The sequence below is a fragment of the Ranitomeya variabilis genome, chromosome 1 (assembly GCF_051348905.1).
Source record: "Ranitomeya variabilis isolate aRanVar5 chromosome 1, aRanVar5.hap1, whole genome shotgun sequence".
Lineage (NCBI taxonomy): Eukaryota > Metazoa > Chordata > Amphibia > Anura > Dendrobatidae > Ranitomeya > Ranitomeya variabilis.
This window is the reverse complement of record NC_135232.1, coordinates 248839136-248861795: the sequence shown is the minus strand read 5'-3', so window position 1 is coordinate 248861795 and position 22660 is coordinate 248839136.

The window sequence follows — 22660 nt, the reverse complement described above, 5'->3', positions numbered from 1 at the left end:
AGACACCCTTGACAAAAATTGGACTGGCTGTAGCAGCACATAACACGTTAACCCTGGTGATCTATTGGTGGAGGATGATGAGATGTTGTGGAAGGCTTCATTAAAAACTAAGCCCAATTTAAAGGAGCAGGTCTCCTACACTTGTAATGCCCATACCCTAAGTGCATGGGCTGACAAACATTTCCACCTGGGGAGTAAAATTTTTTTTTGTTTAAAATGATTAACAGGCATCATAAAAACACCCTTGTACAAAAAATGAGTGATTTTTGCATCGCGGAATACATGCACTTTGGTGTTCGTATGGTTGTGGATGATGAGGATGAGGATAAGGAGGAGGATAACACCAAACAGACCAAATTAGGAAGTGCATACCCATGTGTGGTTGTGTAGAGGTGCAATGAGAATACACCTCCACAAAAAACACAATGTATTTGAGGTTGTGTTTCGCTGTTTTCATTCGGTGGTGTACAGAAGTCTTGCTCAATCCAGCTCTTGTTCATTTTTATGTGATTCAGCCTGTCAGCATTTTCAGTTGACAGGCAGATGTGCTTATCTGTTATAATTCCACCAGCGGCACTAAAAACGTGCTCTGACAAAACGCTAGCAGCAGGGCAGGCCAGGCATTCCAAGGCGCCGAGAGCCAGTTCATGCCACGTGTCCAGCTTGGATGCCTAATAATTAAAAGGCACAGAGGAATCACGGAGGACCTTTGTACAATCAACAAGTTACTCCCTCAGCATCTTCCCAAACATTGCACTTCTTGTGACAGCACCCCTTGCTTCTGTGGTGGCGCTATAGGAGGGTCAGAGAAAACTGTCCCAGAACTTTGCCATTGTTCCTCTGCCTGAGCTGCATTCTACTTCTGTCTCTCTCGCTTGGACTCCTTAGTTGTATGACAAACTCTGATGTCTAACCAATGAATACGGCCTCTTAGAGTGACGCTTCCTTAATTATATAACCAAAGCAAAAAAACACTGACAGAAGCATAGTCACGATATTAAAAATTGGTAAACTTTATTAGAGGTCCACCAAAACAAAAACTTTAAATATGCATATAAAAGTGGTAATATGATATGATATCATCCTCTGGGGAACAACATACAAACTGAGACCACAGGTGAAAGGTCACATATAGAGCCACATATATAAGCCAAAGAAGCACTTAAAGTGATAGGGAGATTAATATATATAATTCCTGTAGAGAGGTAAGCCCCAATTTCTAGTTATATGTTACTTCTTAATAGGGGTTCTACCCCTTATTACAGTATGCCTGGATCAATACCAAGAAATAGGGAAATCATATATATAAAGTAAAGTGCCCAGTGCTAAGCAAGCTTATCCGTATTGTTACCAATGAGCTGTCTATGATCATAGTAGCATTTTGCATAGACGGCTGGTGACTACACCATGCCCAATATACAGCTCATAGTACCGGTATAAGTAATAAAGTCTATACGTAACCTGCACGTGTAGTCCTAGAGGCCCCAACGCGCGTTTCGCGTCTTGCTTCTTCCGGAAGAAGCAAGACGCGAAACGTGCGTTGGGGCCTCTAGGACTACACGTGCAGGTTACGTATAGACTTTATTACTTATACCGGTACTATGAGCTGTATATTGGGCATGGTGTGATCACCAGCCGTCTATGCAAAATGCTACTATGATCATAGACAGATCATTGGTAACAATACGGATAAGCTTACTTAGCACTGGGCACTTTACTTTATATATATGATTTCCCTATTTCTTGGTATTGATCCAGGCATACTGTAATAAGGGGTAGAACCCCTATTAAGAAGTAACATATAACTAGAAATTGGGGCTTACCTCTCTACAGGAATTATATATATTAATCTCTGTTATGACCCCAATGGCGAGGGTCTCAGAGGAACGTGGAAGTCTGCAGAATACAAAAATCCAGCTCATAGGGCAGTGGTAACTGGGTTGACCATATATCTACTCCTAACGCCAACACTAGAAGTAGCCGGGGATCATTCCTACGTTGATTCTAGATGACACGCGCCAGCCGGAGAATCTAGCTACCCCTAGTAGAGGAAAACAAAGACCTTTCTTGCCTCCAGAGAAGGGGACCCCAAAGCTGGATAGAAGCCCCCCACAAATAATGACGGTGAGGTAAGAGGAAATGACAAACACAGAAATGAACCAGGTTTAGCACAGAGAGGCCCGCTTACTGATAGCAGAATAAAGAAAGGTAACTTATATGGTCAACAAAAACCCTATCAAAATCCACACTGGAAATTCAAGAACCCCCGAACCGTCTAACGGTCCGGGGGGAGAACACCAGCCCCCTAGAGCTTCCAGCAAAGGTCAGGATATAGATTTGGAACAAGCTGGACAAAAAATACAAAACCAAAACAAATAGCAAAAAGCAAAAGGCAGACTTAGCTGATATAACTGGAACCAGGATCAGTAGACAAGAGCACAGCAGACTAGCTCTGATAACTACGTTGCCAGGCATTGAACTGAAGGTCCAGGGAGCTTATATAGCAACACCCCTAACTAACGACCCAGGTGCGGATAAAAGGAATGACAGAAAAACCAGAGTCAAAAAAAAAACTAGTAACCACTAGAGGGAGCAAAAAGCAAATTCACAACAGTACCCCCCCCTTAGTGAGGGGTCACCGAACCCTCACCACGACCACCAGGGCGATCAGGATGAGCGGCATGAAAGGCACGAACTAAATCGGCCGCATGAACATCAGAGGCGACCACCCAGGAATTATCCTCCTGACCATAGCCCTTCCACTTGACCAGGTACTGAAGCCTCCGCCTGGAGAGGCGAGAATCCAAGATCTTCTCCACCACGTACTCCAACTCGCCCTCAACCAACACCGGAGCAGGAGGCTCAGCAGAAGGAACTACAGGCACAATGTACCGCCGCAACAAGGACCTATGAAATACATTGTGAATAGCAAACGACACAGGAAGATCCAGACGAAAAGATACAGGATTAAGGATTTCCAATATCTTGTAAGGCCCAATAAAACGAGGTTTAAATTTGGGAGAGGAGACCTTCATAGGAACAAAGCGGGAAGAAAGCCATACCAAATCCCCAACGCGTAGTCGGGGACCCACACCGCGGCGGCGGTTGGCAAAGCGCTGAGCCTTCTCCTGTGACAACTTCAAGTTGTCCACCACATGATTCCAGATCTGCTGCAACCTATCCACCACAGAATCCACCCCAGGACAGTCAGAAGGCTCCACATGACCCGAAGAAAAGCGAGGATGGAAACCAGAGTTGCAGAAAAAAGGCGAAACCAAGGTGGCGGAACTAGCCCGATTATTAAGGGCAAACTCAGCCAACGGCAAGAATGTCACCCAATCGTCCTGATCAGCAGAGACAAAACACCTCAAATAAGCCTCCAAAGTCTGATTGGTTCGCTCCGTCTGTCCATTAGTCTGAGGATGGAAAGCAGACGAAAACGACAAATCAATGCCCATCCTACTACAAAAGGATCGCCAGAACCTGGAAACGAACTGGGATCCTCTGTCTGACACAATATTCTCAGGGATGCCGTGCAAACGAACCACGTTCTGGAAAAACACAGGAACCAGATCGGAAGAGGAAGGCAGCTTAGGCAAAGGAACCAAATGGACCATCTTGGAGAAGCGATCACATATCACCCAGATAACGGACATGCCCTGAGATAGCGGAAGATCAGAAATGAAATCCATGGAGATATGTGTCCAAGGTCTCTTCGGGACAGGCAAGGGCAAGAGCAAACCGCTGGCACGAGAACAGCAAGGCTTAGCTCGAGCACAAGTCCCACAGGACTGCACAAATGACCGCACATCCCTTGACAAGGAAGGCCACCAAAAGGACCTGGCCACCAGATCTCTGGTGCCAAAAATTCCCGGGTGACCTGCCAACACCGAGGAATGAACCTCGGAAATGACTCTGCTGGTCCACTTATCCGGGACAAACAGTCTGTCAGGTGGACAAGACTCAGGCCTATCAGCCTGAAATCTCTGCAACACACGTCGCAGATCCGGAGAAATAGCTGACAAGATAACTCCATCTTTAAGAATACCAACAGGATCAGCGACTCCAGGAGCATCAGGCACAAAGCTCCTAGAAAGAGCATCGGCCTTCACATTCTTTGAACCTGGTAAATACGAGACAACAAAATCAAAGCGGGAGAAAAACAATGACCAGCGGGCCTGTCTCGGATTAAGGCGTTTAGCAGACTCGAGATACATCAGATTTTTGTGATCAGTCAAGACCACCACACGATGCTTAGCACCCTCGAGCCAATGACGCCACTCCTCAAATGCCCATTTCATGGCCAACAACTCCCGATTGCCCACATCATAATTTCGCTCGGCAGGCGAAAACTTCCTAGAGAAAAAGGCACAAGGTTTCATAACAGAGCAACCAGGGCCTCTCTGCGACAAAACGGCCCCTGCCCCAATCTCCGAAGCATCCACCTCAACCTGAAAGGGAAGTGAGACGTCAGGCTGGCACAAAACAGGCGCCGAAGTAAACCGGCGTTTCAACTCCTGGAAAGCCTCCACGGCAGCAGGAGCCCAGTTAGCTACATCGGAGCCCTTCTTGGTCATATCCGTCAAAGGTTTCACAATGCTAGAAAAATTAGCGATAAAACGACGGTAGAAGTTAGCGAAGCCCAAGAACTTCTGAAGACTCTTAACTGACGAGGGCTGAGTCCAATCAAGAATAGCTCGGACCTTGACTGGGTCCATCTCCACAGCAGAAGGGGAAAAAATGAACCCCAAAAAGGGAACCTTCTGTACACCAAAGAGACACTTTGAGCCCTTGACAAACAAAGAATTTTCACGCAAAATTTTAAAGACCAACCTGACCTGCTCCACATGCGAATCCCAATTATCAGAAAAAACCAAAATATCATCCAGATAAACAATCAAAAATTTATCCAGATACTTCCGGAAAATGTCATGCATAAAGGACTGAAAAACTGAAGGCGCATTGGAGAGCCCAAAAGGCATCACCAAGTACTCAAAATGACCTTCGGGCGTATTGAATGCGGTTTTCCATTCATCACCTTGCTTAATGCGCACAAGGTTGTACGCACCACGAAGGTCTATCTTGGTGAACCACTTGGCACCCTTAATCCGGGCAAACAAGTCAGACAACAGCGGTAAAGGATACTGAAATTTGACAGTGATCTTATTTAAAAGCCGATAATCAATACAAGGTCTCAAAGATCCGTCCTTTTTTGCCACAAAAAAGAATCCCGCACCAAGAGGGGAAGAAGACGGACGAATATGTCCTTTCTCCAGAGACTCCTTGATATATGAACGCATAGCGGTATGTTCAGGTACCGACAGATTAAACAGTCTTCCCTTAGGAAATTTACTGCCTGGGATCAAATCTATAGCACAGTCACAGTCCCTATGAGGAGGCAGTGCACTGGACTCAGACTCACTGAAGACATCCTGATAATCAGACAAATACTCCGGAACTTCCGAAGGCGTAGAAGAAGCAATAGACACAGGCAGGGAATCCCCATGAATACCACGACAGCCCCAACTTGAGACTGACATAGCCTTCCAGTCCAGGACTGGATTATGGGTCTGTAACCATGGCAGCCCTAAAACAACCAAATCATGCATTTTATGTAAAACCAGGAAACGTATCACCTCGCGGTGTTCAGGAGTCATGCACATGGTAACCTGTGTCCAATACTGCGGTTTATTTGCTGCCAATGGTGTAGCATCAATACCCCTAAGAGGAATAGGATTTTCTAATGGTTCAAGAGTAAAACCACAGTGCTTAGCAAATGAGAGATCCATGAGACTCAGGGCAGCACCTGAATCTACAAACGCCATGACAGGATAAGATGACAGTGAGCAAATCAAAGTTACAGACAGAATAAATTTAGGTTGCAAATTACCAACGGTGACAGGACTAACAACCTTAGCTATACGTTTAGAGCATGCTGAGATAACATGTGTAGAATCACCACAGTAGTAGCACAAGCCATTCCGGCGTCTATGAATTTTCCGCTCATTTCTAGTCAGGATTCTATCACATTGCATTAAATCAGGTGTCTGTTCAGACAACACCATGAGGGAATTTGCGGTTTTTCTATCACATTGCACCGAATTAGGTGTCTGTTCAGACAACACCATGAGGGAATTTGCGGTTTTGCGCTCCCGCAACCGCCGGTCAATTTGAATAGCCAGTGCCATAGCATCATTCAGACCTGTGGGAATGGGAAAACCCACCATAACATTCTTAATGGCTTCAGAAAGGCCATTTCTAAAATTAGCGGCCAGTGCACACTCGTTCCAATGTGTCAGCACGGACCATTTCCGAAATTTTTGGCAATACACTTCAGCCTCGTCCTGCCCCTGAGACATAGCCAGCAAGACCTTTTCTGCCTGAATCTCAAGATTGGGTTCCTCATAAAGTAAACCGAGCGCCAGAAAAAACGCATCAAGATCAGCCAATGCCGGATCTCCTGGCGCCAGCGAAAAAGCCCAATCCTGAGGGTCGCCCCGTAAGAACGAAATAACAATTTTTACTTGCTGAGCAGAATCTCCAGATGAACAGGGTCTCAGGGACAAAAACAATTTACAATTATTCACGAAATTCCTAAACTTAAACCTGTCTCCGGAAAACAGTTCAGGAATCGGTATTTTAGGTTCTGACCTAGGATTTCTGATAACATAGTCTTGTATGCCCTGCACACGAGTAGCCAGCTGGTCCACACTTGTAATCAAGGTCTGGACATTCATGTCTGCAGCAAGCATAGCCACTCTGAGGTAAAGGGGAAGAAGAAAAAAAAAAAAACTCAGAATCTTCTTTCTTATAATCCCTCTTCTGCAATGCATTAAACATTTAATACGGGCCTGGCAAACTGTTATGACCCCAATGGCGAGGGTCTCAGAGGAACGTGGAAGTCTGCAGAATACAAAAATCCAGCTCATAGGGCAGTGGTAACTGGGTTGACCATATATCTACTCCTAACGCCAACACTAGAAGTAGCCGGGGATCATTCCTACGTTGATTCTAGATGACACGCGCCAGCCGGAGAATCTAGCTACCCCTAGTAGAGGAAAACAAAGACCTTTCTTGCCTCCAGAGAAGGGGACCCCAAAGCTGGATAGAAGCCCCCCACAAATAATGACGGTGAGGTAAGAGGAAATGACAAACACAGAAATGAACCAGGTTTAGCACAGAGAGGCCCGCTTACTGATAGCAGAATAAAGAAAGGTAACTTATATGGTCAACAAAAACCCTATCAAAATCCACACTGGAAATTCAAGAACCCCCGAACCGTCTAACGGTCCGGGGGGAGAACACCAGCCCCCTAGAGCTTCCAGCAAAGGTCAGGATATAGATTTGGAACAAGCTGGACAAAAAATACAAAACCAAAACAAATAGCAAAAAGCAAAAGGCAGACTTAGCTGATATAACTGGAACCAGGATCAGTAGACAAGAGCACAGCAGACTAGCTCTGATAACTACGTTGCCAGGCATTGAACTGAAGGTCCAGGGAGCTTATATAGCAACACCCCTAACTAACGACCCAGGTGCGGATAAAAGGAATGACAGAAAAACCAGAGTCAAAAAAAAAACTAGTAACCACTAGAGGGAGCAAAAAGCAAATTCACAACAAATCTCCCTATCACTTTAAGTGCTTCTTTGGCTTATATATGTGGCTCTATATGTGACCTTTCACCTGTGGTCTCAGTTTGTATGTTGTTCCCCAGAGGATGATATCATATTACCACTTTTATATGCATATTTAAAGTTTTTGTTTTAGTGGACCTCTAATAAAGTTTACCAATTTTTAAACTCTGATGTCTGCTGCCAGCGTTCTTAAATAGTAATTTTTTTAGTAATTCCGCTACAAAGGCTGTCTGGTACTGCAACATATTAGTACACCTGTTTGCCTCTAGAAGAAGAGATTGAAAGTTCTTCTTGTAGCTTGGGTCTAGAAATGTCACCAACTAGTAATGATTGTCACCGAAAATTTTAATAATGCGAGGGTCATGGGAAACACAGCGCAACAGAATGTCAGCCATGTGTGCCAGATTTCTAACAGGCCAGACTTCCGTGTCCTCACCCACAGGACGACTGATCATGCTGTCCTCCTCCTCCTCCTCCCTGTCCTCAGGCCATCCACGCTGAACAGGAGGTATGGCAGCTGTGCTTGTACTGTAGTATCATCTATAGCGCATGAAAGTAGCTCCTGTTCTTCCTCCTACTCCTCTTCCTCATTGTCTACCAATCCACGTTGAGATGACTTGAGGCTAGGCTGTGTGTAATCACCTTGTATGGTTCCTTGCTCCATGTCCTTGTGCTCCACCTGCAATGCATCCTCTTTAATTGTGACAAGAGAGGTTTTCAGAATGCTTAGAACTGCGATGGTGAAGCTAATTATGGTGTCATCTCCTCTCACCATCTTGGTGCAGTCCTCAAAGTTTTTGAGGATGGTACATATATCTGACATCCATGTCCACTCCTGAGGTCTTCTTTGTGGAGTCTTAACTGAATAACGATGGCCTTGTTAATGCTATTAATCAACCACTGTCTGCTTCTGCTCACAAATCCTTTCCAGCATATGCAGTGTAGAGTTCCAACGCGTGGGGACATCACACACCAGTCGGTGAGCCAGAAGCTGCAAATGCTGCTGAAGCATGGCAAGGGCAGCTGAAGCTGTAGCTGACTTTCTGAAATGGACAGACAGGCGGCGTACTTTCACTAGCAGATCCGGCAGCTCCGGGTAGCTTTAGAGAAAATGTTGAATGATGAGGTTAAACACATGGGCCAGGCAAGGTAGGTGTGTGAGCTCACCTTGCCTCAGAGCCGCCACCATGCCATTGTCATACACGATTATGCCTGGCTATAGGGTTCAGCGGTGTCATCCAAAAACCTGACTGCTCTTTCAGCGCTGTCCACAATTCTTCAGCATTGTGTGGTTTGTCACCTAAGCAGATTAGCTTCAGCACAGCCTATTGCCGCTTGGCTGAGGCAGTGCTGCAGTGCTTCCAGCTTCTGACTGATGTGTTGATTTTAGAGATGGAGAATGAAGAGGAGGAGGAGGTGCAGGAGCTGTAGACTGTGGGGGCAACCCTGATGGACGTAGGGCCCGGAATCCTCGGCATGGGCAGGATGTGTTCCATCCCAAGGTCTGACTGGGTCCCGGCTTCCACTATGTTAACCCAGTGTGCCGTCAGTGAGATGTACCATCCCTGCCCACAAACACTTGTCCACGTGTCTGTGGTTAGGTGGAATTTCCCAGTAACAGCATTGTTGAGGGCATAGGTAATGTTGTGGGACACTTGCTGGTGTAATGCCAATATGGCAGACTGGGAGAAATAGTGGCAACTTTGGACCGAGTACCTTGGGATGGCTGTCGCCATCAGGTTGCGGAAAGCTTCCGTCTCAATGAGCCTTAAAGGCAACATTTCGAGCGCAAGCAGGTGAGAAATGTTAGAATTTAGTTTATGGCGTATTGGCAGGGTATTTCTGCTTGCGTCCCAATGACTGGGGTATAGACAACTGAAGGCTGAGCTGGGACAAGGACATGGATGGGCTTGATGATGGTGCTGGTTGACTGTGGGCAACAACAGGTGCAGGGCACGAGGCATCTCCACATGCAACGTGGACTGGGGATTGGCTTCTATGCAAAACAGTGAAAGAAGCAGTGGTGTCACCTGCAGACAGTGTTCCTGGAGCCTGGGGTTCGGCCCACAAAGTCGCGTGCTTTGCTGCCATGTGCCTGATCATGCTGGTGGTGGTCAGGCTGGTAGTTTTGCTACCCCTGTTGATGTGGGCATGGCAGGTGCTGCAAATGGCCTGTTTGGGGTTATCTGCAGAGTCTTTAAAAAATAACCAGGCTCGGGAAGATATGACAGTTGGAATGGCAATTTCCCTCATGTTGGTGATATGGGGAATGGATGCATGCCTTCTGTCTGTGGCCACCACACTGCTTCTCCCTGCCTGTTGGGATGATATGCCTCATTCCCAATGTGTGCTGCTATCTTGCTTCAGTTGTCTATACCCCAGTCATTGGAACGCAAGCAGAAATTCCCAGCCAACACTCCACAGGCCACAGTACTAAATTGTAACATCTCTCTTCTGCTTGCACTCGAAATGTTGCCTTTTAGGATCGTTGAGATGGAAGCTTTCCACAACCTGATGGCGGTGGCTGTCCCAAGGTACTCAGTCCCTAGTCGCCACTATTTCTCCCGGTGTGCCGTACAGCCATTACACCAGCATGTGTCCCACAACATTATCCATGCCCTCAACAAAGCTGTTACTGGGAAAGTCCACCTAACCACAGGCATGTGGACAAGTGCTTGTGGGCAGGGACGGTACATCTCACTGACAGCACACTGGGTTAACATAGTGGAAGTCGGGACATAATCGGACCTTGGGATGGAACACATCCTCCTCACACTGAGGATTGCGGGACCTACATCAATCAGGGTTGTCCCCACAGTCTACAGCTCCTGCACCTCCTCCTCCTCTTCATCGTCCATCTCTGAAATCAACAAATCAGTGTGAAGCTGGAAGCACTGCAGCACTGACCTTGTAGGGGGCATTCAGAGTAGAATTTCAATATTTGCAGATGACACTAAACTCTGCAGGGTAATCAATACAGGAGAGGACAATTTTATATTACAGGATGATTTATGTAAACTAGAAGCTTGGGCTGATAAATGGCAAATGAGCTTTAATGGGGATAAATGTAAGGTCATGCACTTGGGTAGAAGTAATAAGATGTATAACTATGTGCTTAATTCTAAAACTCTGGGCAAAACCGTCAATGAAAAAGACCTGGGTGTATGGGTGGATGACAAACTCATATTCAGTGGCCAGTGTCAGGCAGCTGCTACAAAGGCAAATAAAATAATGGGATGTATTAAAAGAGGCATAGATGCTCATGAGGAGAACATAATTTTACCTCTATACAAGTCACTAGTTCGACCACACTTAGAATACTGTGCACAGTTCTGGTCTCCGGTGTATAAGAAAGACATAGCTGAACTGGAGCGGGTGCAGAGAAGAGCGACCAAGGTTATTAGAGGACTGGGGGGTCTGCCATACCAAGATAGGTTATTACACTTGGGGCTATTTAGTTTGGAAAAACGAAGACTAAGGGGTGATCTTATTTTAATGTATAAATATATGAGGGGACAGTACAAAGACCTTTCTGATGATCTTTTTAATCATAGACCTGAGACAGGGACAAGGGGGCATCCTCTACGTCTGGAGGAAAGAAGGTTTAAGCATAATAACAGACGCAGATTCTTTACTGTAAGAGCAGTGAGACTATGGAACTCTCTGCCGTATGATGTTGTAATGAGTGACTCATTGCTTCAATTTAAGAGGGGACTGGATACCTTTCTGGAAAAGTATAATATTACAGGGTATATATATTAGATTCCTTGATAAGGCGTTGATCCAGGGAACTAGTCTGATTGCCGTATGTGGAGTCGGGAAGGAATTTTTTTCCCCATGGTGGAGTTACTCTTTGCCACATGGGGTTTTTTTGCCTTCCCCTGGATCAACATGTTAGGGCATGTTAGGTTAGGCTATGGGTTGAACTAGATGGACTTACAGTCTTCCTTCAACCTTAATAACTATGTAACTATGTAACTATGTAACTGCCTCAGCAAAGCGGCAACAGGCTGTGCGTAAGCTAATCTGCATAGGATGCAAACCACATAATGCAGAAGAGTTGTGGACAGCGCTGAGAGAGCAGTCAGATATTTGGATGACAACGCTGAACCTACAGCCAGGCATGGTCATGTGTGACAATGGCCAGAACCTGGTGGCAGCTCTCAGGCAAGGTAAGCTCACACACGTACCTTGCCTGGCCCATGTGCTTAACCTTGTGGTTCAACGTTTTCTGAAAAGCTTCCCGGAGCTGCTGTATCTGGTAGTGAAAGTACACCATCTGTCTGTCCATTTTAGAGAGGTAGCTTCAGCTTCAGTTGCCCTTGCTGTGCTTCAGCAGCGTTTGCAGCTTCCGGCTCACCGACTGATGTGTGATGTCCCCACACGTTGGAACTCTACAGTGCATATGTTGGAAAGGATTTGTTAGCAGAAGAGGGCAGTTGTTGACTACCAACATCAACAAGGCCATCGATATTCAGTTCAGACTTCACTCATAAGACCTCAGGAGTGGACATGGATGTCAGACATATGTACCATCCTACAAAACTTTGAGAACTGCACCAAGATGGTGAGCGTCGATGACACCATAATTAGCATCACCATCCTGCTTCTCAGCATTCTAAAAACCTCTCTGCTCACAATTAAAGAGAATGCATTGCAGGCAGAGCTCGATGACATGGACCAAGGAACCATACAGGGGGATTACACTCAGCCCAGCCTCATATCTTCCCAATGTGGATTGGTAGGCAATGAGGAGGAGGAAGAACAGGAGCTACTTTCATGCGCTATAGACGTTACTACAAGCACAGCTGTCATACCGTCTGTTCAGCGGGGATGGCCTGAGGCCAGAGAGGAGGAGGATGAGGATGAGGAGGAGGAGGACAGGATGCTGTTGGTGAGGACACGGAAGTCTTGCCTGTTAGCTGTCTGGCATGCATGGCTGACTTTATGTTGCAATGCTTTTCACGTGACCCTCACATTATGAACGTTTTTGGTGACACTCAGGGTTCACGTGTTCCATGCTGCTACAGACAGTCAATTTTTTGGCAAGGGTGTCTGTGATCCCAATTAAATATTTTTTTACAAAAGTATCTCCCATGGGGAAATGTTTGTCCGCCCATACACATATTGTATGGGCATTAAAAGTCTAGGAGACATGCTACTTTGTAATAGGACAGTTTTTTATGAGGCCCTCCTCCATGTTTCTTCAAAGGGGGATTGGGGTGTGTGTAAATTTGGGTCAAGGCAGAACTTGCATTCAATGTATAAAGAAACAGTATGGCAGGACCAACTGAAGAATGTGAAGTGGGTTTTCCTGTGGCCATCAAGTACCTGGGTTCAAAGGCTTACTGGGGTGCATATGACTTGATAGCAGAGCAGGCCTTGCAGGTAATACATAAGAAAACAGTATGGCAGGACCGACTGAAGAATGTGAAGTGGGTTTTCCTGTGGCCATCCAGTACCTGGGTTCAAAGGCTTATTGGGGTGCATATGACTTGATAGCAGGGCAGGCCTTGCAGGTAATACATAAGAAAACAGTATGGCAGGACCGACTGAAGAATGTGAAGTGGGTTTTCCTGTGGCCATCTAGTACCTCGGTTCAAAGGCTTATTGGGTTCATATGACTTGATAGCAGGGCCAGCCTTGCAGGTAATACATAAGAAAACAGTATGGCAGGATGGACTGAATAATGTGAAATAGGTTTTCCTGTGGCCATCTAGTACCTGGGTTCAAAGGCTTATTGGGGTGCATATGACTTGATAGCAGGGCAGGCCTTGCAGGTTTTCCTGTGGCCATCCAGTACCTGGGTTCAAAGGCTTATTGCGGTGAATATAACTTGATAGCAGGGCAGGCCTTGCATTCAATACAACATTTTTTCAGGAAGCCCTCCTGTACCTCTCATGAAAGGGGTATTGGGGTGCATTGTAATTGTTGGCAGTCCAGCCACTCACTTCATAGGCAATAACAGCATAGGAGACCCACTGTTTAATAATGGCCCTTTTAAGAATATTAATGCCACCTGATGCCCCTCTTAAAATAGGCTTGGAGACTTTAAGACTGAGTCCCTCTTTCATAAATGAAACAAGATGTGTCTCCTTATGTGTCACACACCACATGGCCAGCTAGGGATGTTAAACGTTACAATGACATTTCCCAGTGAATGCATTTGTATTGGTTGAAAGCAATGTAAAAGTTGAAAAATGCATCAAAAACGCTGTGTGTGAACATGGTGGAGGAAAATTTTGGCCTGGGGTTAATTATTTTGCCTTATATACAAGTCAATACCCTGGAAAGGATGTACTTTAACATATTTCCCAGCAAAATCCATTTTAGTTTCGTTTTTGTATGTTTTTTAGTGCACCTGTAAAAATGGCGTGAAACTCTGACAACATTGCTTACAGCTATGACCTAGGAGTCAGAAATGCTTCCAGGGGCGATCCACATTATGTTACTGTGTCATTTGAGCAGTGTTTCCATCATTTTCAGACGTTTTTAGACCTTAAAAGGACCCTCACATCTGTTAGCCAGCATAAGTACATGTGGGGGTTGCCTGGTTGCTAGGGAATCCCCACATGTACTTATGCTGGCTAACACATATTCATGATTCAGCTGCGGCAAGAAAACCTAAATCTCCAAGCACTAAAAAATACTCAGAGGACCCCCGAGCATACTCGAGAAATCTCGAGTAACAAGTATATTCGCTCATCACTACTCAGCAGCAGACAGGAATGGAGCTTTTTGAGGTATGCAGTGAGATCTATATACTCACATACAGTGCCTGCATGCCTTGCACTGATGTGGATATGTGCACATAGACTTCCCTGAATACCTAGTGCAATCTACGTACCCCGAATTAGCCATAAAAAGGACTTTTGGTTTATGAGCATTTGTGGATTGAACACTAGTAGACCCACACTAACTAATAAAAGTAAGAATCTGACCCTATCTCAGCAGTAGCTCTCCCTACACTAGCTGAGTCCGGAGCAGAATGCGGCGAGCAGGGCGGTGCAAGGTCTCTTATAGACCTGATGACGCTGTGTGGCCGGCCAATCACTGTAATACCACAACAGAGATGGCTGCGGTATTACAGTGCATGGCAGACTGCATGCTGATTGATGCTCTAAAAAGTGCCAAAATGAAAAGGAAGAGACCCGAGATCCAACCGAATAATCCTGGAAATACTCGGTACTCGCCGAGTACACCAAGCATAGTGATACTCGGGCGAGTACCGAGTAGTGGCGAACAAGTTAGCTCATCACTATAAAAGAGTTCTGCCCTGGAGGGACAAGCAGATTGATTTACTAAACAGTTGTGAGGATTTGGTAATTCTGCTCAACAGCAGAAAAGCAATTAGGATTTACACTGTTTATCCATTTCTCTGGGCACCCAACTGTGTTTGAAACAGATAGGAAAGAAATTGGGCTATGAAATAAAAGCTGATAGCCCCAAGCATCTCTGGCAAACAAAAGACATTAATTGTCTAATTATTAAGTATTGTTGTCATACAGTTTCTATTGTTAGTGAAGGACTGCACAAGCCACCACTCACAGCATGGAGGAGCAAAGACAACATTTTATCAGCTGGGAGGATCAGTCAGTGACAGCGGATGCATGTTTGTCACAAAACCAGTTGCAAAAAGACTAAGGAAATTTTAAACAGGTTGTTTTTCTTCATTTTATGATGGCAACATTAAAATGAATGGTTCTTATTTGAACTCTCAAATAGATAAACATACATATTTGTCTTCTATATTGCTAGTCTAAAATCCTTCTTGGAAATAAATTTCTGGCGAGTTTTCCTTGTCCACTCAGCAGATGAATGATCCACTCCCTTCCAATGACTTATTGCTTCCATTAGGATGCTTTGATTTTCCAACATACTTAATGGGCTGCTATTCCATCTTCTAAACTACGGTAGCCTCTGGGGACATAGAAAAGATGAGATTAATAATGGCTCGTACAGGGGAAAGGGCTGCTACTCCTTGTTTCATTGAATAAATAATCATTTCCCATTGAGAGATTCTGCTGTTTACCAACATTCACTATTCAGTGCTCATTCATTGTACAAGTGTGTGGTAATTACATACAAAGAGTTTTTGTAACTATTTACTACTAAATCGGAATGCATAATTTCTTTATTTGCTTAGTGCAAAATAATTCTGTCATTAATTAATTCTGTAATTCTATCAGAGATAGACTTCTATAGACTTGGATAGACGTGCTATCTATCTATCTATCTATCTATCTATCTATCTATCTATCTATCTATCTATCTATCTATCTATGTACAGTACATATAATATTGTTTGATCCTGGTGTAAATGCTGCTGTACTCCTGACTTCAGCATTGCTTATCTTTTGTTCCTGTGCCTAATCCTGAGATATCAGGTGGACGGTAACTCCCACCTGATGAAGACGGCACGTCCGTAGAAACGCGTTGTGGCTAAACTCTATCCTGTGTCAGAGTTTCCTTTCAGCGCTCCTGTGACCGATTCCCATCACCAGATCCTGCTTCCTTCCTCGATTGGAGGTGTTCGGCTGGAGCTGCGGCGGTACTCGACACTTTTTTCATCCTTTGGGCTGCCTCCTCAGCGCTCCTACATGACCGCCATATACTGACTTTAACCCTGAGATATGGCCCCCTCTTTCTTGTATGTAAGTCTAGTCTTGTTAGCCAAGTGGACGTGGTCCTCAACTCTACTTTGTGGCTATCTTTAGGAGGACCATGTCTAATTGACTAAAAAGATTAGATTCACAGCTCATGCAGTCGTGTGTATAAATCAGATGTATACTGTCTGATTTTTGATCCGGTAGCACACAGATTTATTTTCATGTACACTACCTTTCTGTGTGTATTTGATGAGACTCAGCATTCAAGTCTGTGCGTTTTAAAAAAACTGCATCTCACACTGAACAGCCGTTTTGCTTCTGATTTTTACGGCTACATTTCTATTATGAACTTAGGAATCTGTATTTGATCATGTACATTTTATAATGTAGATGAATGTAAACGGATGAGACACAGATATAACAACGATGTCACATGGACGTACAAAACAGACACACGGATGGCACGCTGATAAAAATCGGAAAAACATGAAATTAAAATTGTCAGAGTTTTCTGGATGAAACCCAAATCATTTTTCATTTTTCTGCAGCCTGCATTACCTACATCCTGTCACAGATGGAAAGATGCAGTAACAAAAGAAAAACTACTCCAAATTCAAAAGAAAGAAGGCGTTTAGAATAGGGTAAAAAACATTTTCATGGCAAATGACAAGTTCTCTTTAAGTTCTGGCTTCTAATGGCTACCACTAGAAGTAGATTATTCTTTACATTGATGTACTGTATAAATATTAACCCTTTCATGACACATATTTATGTTATGTGTTGTGTCTCTGCCTGTGATGTGTTCTCGCAATCTGAGCCTGCATCTTTCCTGGCATATGATGGCTGATTTACTCAGCCATCATATGCTTTTTAAAGCCGCGGAAGAAGTGCTATCCCTACGGGTTGTAACCTTTTAAATCCCACTGTCAATCTTTGAGTTAACACGTGGTGGTGGGGGGGTGTCATTCCACTCTCCAACTGGTGCGCCTCTGATGTGCAGAGTGCCAATGGGTTGTAATGACAGCCGAGGATCTGATGAGGGTCTGCTGATAATGCCTGTCATTATGATCCTCCTGTAGTGATGCATTGCTATGTACAGTATATCACAATCGATCAGACAATCGCAGCTTCACTTTCCAAATAGTTTTTAAAAATATGAAAAAAAATACGAAAAAACTAGTTCAAATCACCCTCTTTTGTCCCATTGAAAATAAAACAATTTAAAAAAATACACATATTTGGTATCTCTGTTCAGAAATGTCCGGTTTATCAAAATATAAAATAAAAATGCCAGAATTATGTTTTTATGGTAGCCACAACACTGTAATAAGATGCAATGCAAGACAATCAAAACATTGCATCTACCCTGAAATGGTACTATTAGGGCTCATTTCCACTTGCGAGGAAAACGGACGAGTGCAATCCGATAAATAATCGGATTGCACTCGGACCAATGTTATTCAATAGGTGTCTTTTCATTTGTGATTTTTTTCTCAGCCGAAATCGGACTGAGAAAAAAATCGCAGCATGCTGCGATTTGCTGTGAGTCTCAGATGAGACTCGCCAATGCAAGTCAATGGGTGCGAGAAAAAAAACGCATGGAATACGGACCATCTGTATTCTGTCTGTTTTTTATGGATACCTTACCATTCTGTGGCATAGAACACTGTAAATGGTCCTGTAAATGACTGTATAAAAATAGTTGCAGAGAAAAAAATCGGATTGTATACGGATGTGATACGGATGTAAAACGGACGGAATACGGATGGTGCGATTAAAAATCGAACGAAAATTGCATGACACTCGCATGGCAATCGCATGTTTTACATCTGTCTTTTCGGTTCGTAAATCGGACCGATTTTTTACTCTCATGTGGAAATGAGCCCTTAAAAGCATTAGCTCAGGATGCAAAAAGTAAGCCACGACACAGCCCCATATCCTGAAAAATGAATGCTATGGGTCTTGGAAAATGGTGCCAAAAGCAAAAAAAAAATTCATACAAGTTTTCACTTTTGTTTTAATTTAAAATAAAAAATATATATATATATCTTTGGTATTTGTGTACTCGTACTGGCCCGAAGAATCATATTGCCATGTTTTACCCTGTAGTAAACATGGCATATAAAAAAAGCAGTTGTGGAATTGCACTTTTTTGGAATTTCACAGTACTTGGAATTTTTTTTCTTGCTTTCCAGTATACCATGTAGTAAAATGAATGGTGTCCTTCAAAAGTACAACTTGTTGCACAAAAACAAGCCCTTATGCGGCTATGTTGACGGAAAAAGTTATGGCTCGTGGAAAAAGGGAAGAAAATGACAAAAACGGAAAAGGCCTGGGGATAGAGGGGTTAAAGAGAACTTGTCAGCATGATCTTGTAATGTGAAGGAAAGATATAGCTGTAATGGCGCTGTAATACTGATTACATTTATACGCTTGTTGAAGAAATCCATATTGCTATTCTTCGTTACTCACCATTTGAAGTTCTGTGATTAGATTTTGGTGCACAGGGGCCGGACTGTGCAGGGGGTCTTCTCCTCCCTGTCTGTGATTCTCCGGCCTCCCGCCTGCCTATGGTCTCTGAATTACCTGCTCCTCTGTGTGAAATCTCAGCAGTGACCTGTCATTCAGAGACCGGAGGCAGCAGAGGGGCCGCAAATCTGAGACCAGGAGAAGGCCTTATTATTAGAAAACTTCAATTGCTGATTACTAGGGTTGAGCGACTTTTACTTTTTTAGGATCGAGTCGGGTTTCGCGAAACCCGACTTTGTCTAAAGTCGAGTCGAGTGAAATTGGCCGATTATCGCGAAAAGTCGGGGATCGACTGAAACACGAAACCCAATGCAAGTCAATGGGGAATCAAAGTCGGCAGTGAGTTGAGGACAGGAAAACACCTACAGTGCCCATTTTAATGTCAAAAACATCAATTCTTGTCACTTAAGCTTGTGAATCTTAATTTACCTTATAATAATAGTTAGGCACTGAAAATTGGGGGTCATGTGGCTAAAGTTGTGGGGGGGGATAGGGCTGGCTCAAGTTTTTCATGGGCCCAGGAAACACGGACTACGTCACGGCGGTGGAGCAGGGAGAGGTCAGTATTTCAACTTTGCAAGTGCTGTGATCCTGAGCAAGCAGGGGGGCCACTCATTCGCATTGTCACTGGCACAGGGCCCCTCAAAGTACGGCGTTGTGTTTGACGGCGGGGGCGCCTCCCACCGGCAGAGACACTTTTGCGTACTATGAGGGGCCCTGTGCCAATGACATCGCCAATGAGTATGCCCTCCCCACCTGATGAAGGAACCTGCACTTTCATCTGCGCCTTACTCTTTGTCCCCGTGTAAGGTGGTATAGTATGCGGGAAGGGGAACCTGAATTTCAGCAGGGTCAGATTCTGGCTGTGTAGAGTGCAAGGGGAATGTAGTGGTCTGGGTCAATGTACCAGCAGACTCATGTAGCACTGGCTGGGCAATGGGCAGGATGAGGAGGAAACACAGATATAGGCCCAAATAATAAAGTGGGCTAAATGCAGTTCAAAATTGGTAACAGGACTAACCAGGCGGCATTGCTTTGTTCAGTGCAGGACAACTGTATTGAGAGGCAGACACAGTTAGTAGGGCCAAATAATAAAGTGGGCCAAATAAAGTTCAAAATTGGTAACAGGAGTAAACAGGCGGCACTGCTTTGTTCAGTGGAGGAGAACACCAAAGAGTGGCAGACACCGTTAGTAGGCCCCAACCAAACTAGTAGGCCAAATGCAATTTCATGTTAAAAATATAGGCCGAAAGCCAGAAGACTGAAGCTCAGGAAAAAAAACCTGGAGAAAAACACGGAGCGGCAGACACCGTTTGTAGGCCCCAACCATACTAGTATCCCAAATGCAGTTTCATTTTAAAAATATAGGCTGAAAGCCAGAAGATTGAAGCTCAGGAAAAAAAACCTGGAGAGCACCAAGGAGTGGCAGACACCGTTTGTAGGCCCCAACCAAACTAGTAGGCCAAATGCAGTTTAAAATTTGTAAATATAGGCCGAAAGCCTGAAGATTGAAGCTCAGCTTTGTTCAGTGGAGGAGAACACCAAGAAGCGGCAGACACCGTTAGTAGGCCCCAACCAAACTAGTAGGCCAAATGCAGTTTCATATTAAAAATATAGGCCAAAAGCCAGAAGACTGAAGCTCAGGAAATAAAACCTGGAGAACAACACGGAGCGGCAGACACCGTTAGTAGGCCCCAACCAAACTAGTATCCCAAATGCAGTTTCATATTAAAAATATAGGCCGAAAGCCAGAAGATTGAAGCTCAGGAAAAAAAAACAGGAGAACACCAAGGAGCGGCAGACACCGTTTGTAGGCCCCAACCAAACTAGTAGGCCAAATGCAGTTAAATGTCTGATATAGGCCGAAAGCCTGAAGATTGAAGCTCAGTAAAAAAAAACCTGGAGAACACCAAGGAGCGGCAGACACCGTTAGTAGGCCCCAACCAAACTAGTAGGCCAAATGCAGTTTAAAATTTGTAAATATAGGCCGAAAGCCTGAAGATTGAAGCTCAGCTTTGTTCAGTGGAGAACACCAAGGAGAGGCAGACACCGTTTGTAGGCCCCAACCAAACTAGTAGGCCAAATGCAGTTTAAAATTTGTAAATATAGGCCGAAAGCCTGAAGATTGAAGCTCAGCTTTGTTCAGTGGAGGAGAACACCAAGGAGCGGCAGACACCGTTAGTAGGCCCCAACTAAACTGGTAGGCCAAATGCAGTTTCATATTAAAAATATAGTCCGAAAGCCAGAAGATTGAAGCTCAGGAAAAAAAACCTTGAGAACAACACGGAGCGGCAGACACCGTTAGTAGGCCCCAACCAAACTAGTATCCCAAATGCAGTTTCATATTAAAAAATATAGGCCGAAAGCCAGAAGATTGAAGCTCAGGAAAATAACCTGGAGAACACCAAGGAGTGGAAGACACCGTTTGTAGGCCCCAACCAAACTAGTAGGCCAAATGCAGTTTAAAATTTGGAAATATAGTCCGAAAGCCTGAAGATTGAAGCTCAGCTTTGTTCAGTGGAGGAGAACACCAAAGAGCGGCAGACACCATTAGTAGGCCCCAACCAAACTAGTATGCCAAATGCAGTTTCATATTAAAAATATAGGCCAAAAGCCAGAAGACTGAAGCTCAGGAAATAAAACCTGGAGAACAACACGGAGTGGCAGACACCGTTAGTAGGCCCCAACCAAACCAGTAGGCCAAATGCAGTTTAAAATTTGTAAATATAGGCCAAAAGCCTGAAGATTGAAGCTCAGCTTTGTTCAGTGGAGGAGAACACCAAGGAGCGGCAGACACCGTTTGTAGGCCCCAACCAAACCAGTTGGCCAAATGCAGTTTAAAATTTGTAAATGTAGGCCGAAAGCCTGAAGATTGAAGCTCAGCTTTGTTCAGTGGAGGAGAACACCAAGGAGCGGCAGACACAATTAGTAGGCCCCAACCAAACTAGTAGGCCAAATGCAATTTCATATTAAAAATATAGGCCAAAAGCCAGAAGACTGAAGCTCAGGAAATAAAACCTGGAGAACAACACGGAGTGGCAGACACCGTTAGTAGGCCCCAACCAAACCAGTAGGCCAAATGCAGTTTAAAATTTGTAAATATAGGCCAAAAGCCTGAAGATTGAAGCTCAGCTTTGTTCAGTGGAGGAGAACACCAAGGAGCGGCAGACACCGTTAGTAGGCCCCAACCAAACTAGTAGGCCAAATGCAGTTTCATATTAAAAATATAGGCCGAAATCCAGAAGATTGAAGCTCAGGAGAAAAAACCTGGAGAACAACATGGAGCGGCAGACACCGTTAGTAGGCCCCAACCAAACTAGTATCCCAAATGCAGTTTCATATTAAAAATATAGGCCGAAAGCCAGAAGATTGAAGCTCAGGAAAAAAAAACAGGAGAACACCAAGGAGCGGCAGACACCGTTTGTAGGCCCCAACCAAACTAGTAGGCCAAATGCAGTTAAATGTCTGATATAGGCCGAAAGCCTGAAGATTGAAGCTCAGTAAAAAAAAACCTGGAGGACACCAAGGAGCGGCAGACACCGTTAGTAGGCCCCAACCAAACTAGTAGGCCAAATGCAGTTTAAAATTTGTAAATATAGGCCGAAAGCCTGAAGATTGAAGCTCAGCTTTGTTCAGTGGAGAACACCAAGGAGAGGCAGACACCGTTTGTAGGCCCCAACCAAACTAGTAGGCCAAATGCAGTTTAAAATTTGTAAATATAGGCCGAAAGCCTGAAGATTGAAGCTCAGCTTTGTTCAGTGGAGGAGAACACCAAGGAGCGGCAGACACCGTTAGTAGGCCCCAACTAAACTGGTAGGCCAAATGCAGTTTCATATTAAAAATATAGTCCGAAAGCCAGAAGATTGAAGCTCAGGAAAAAAAACCTT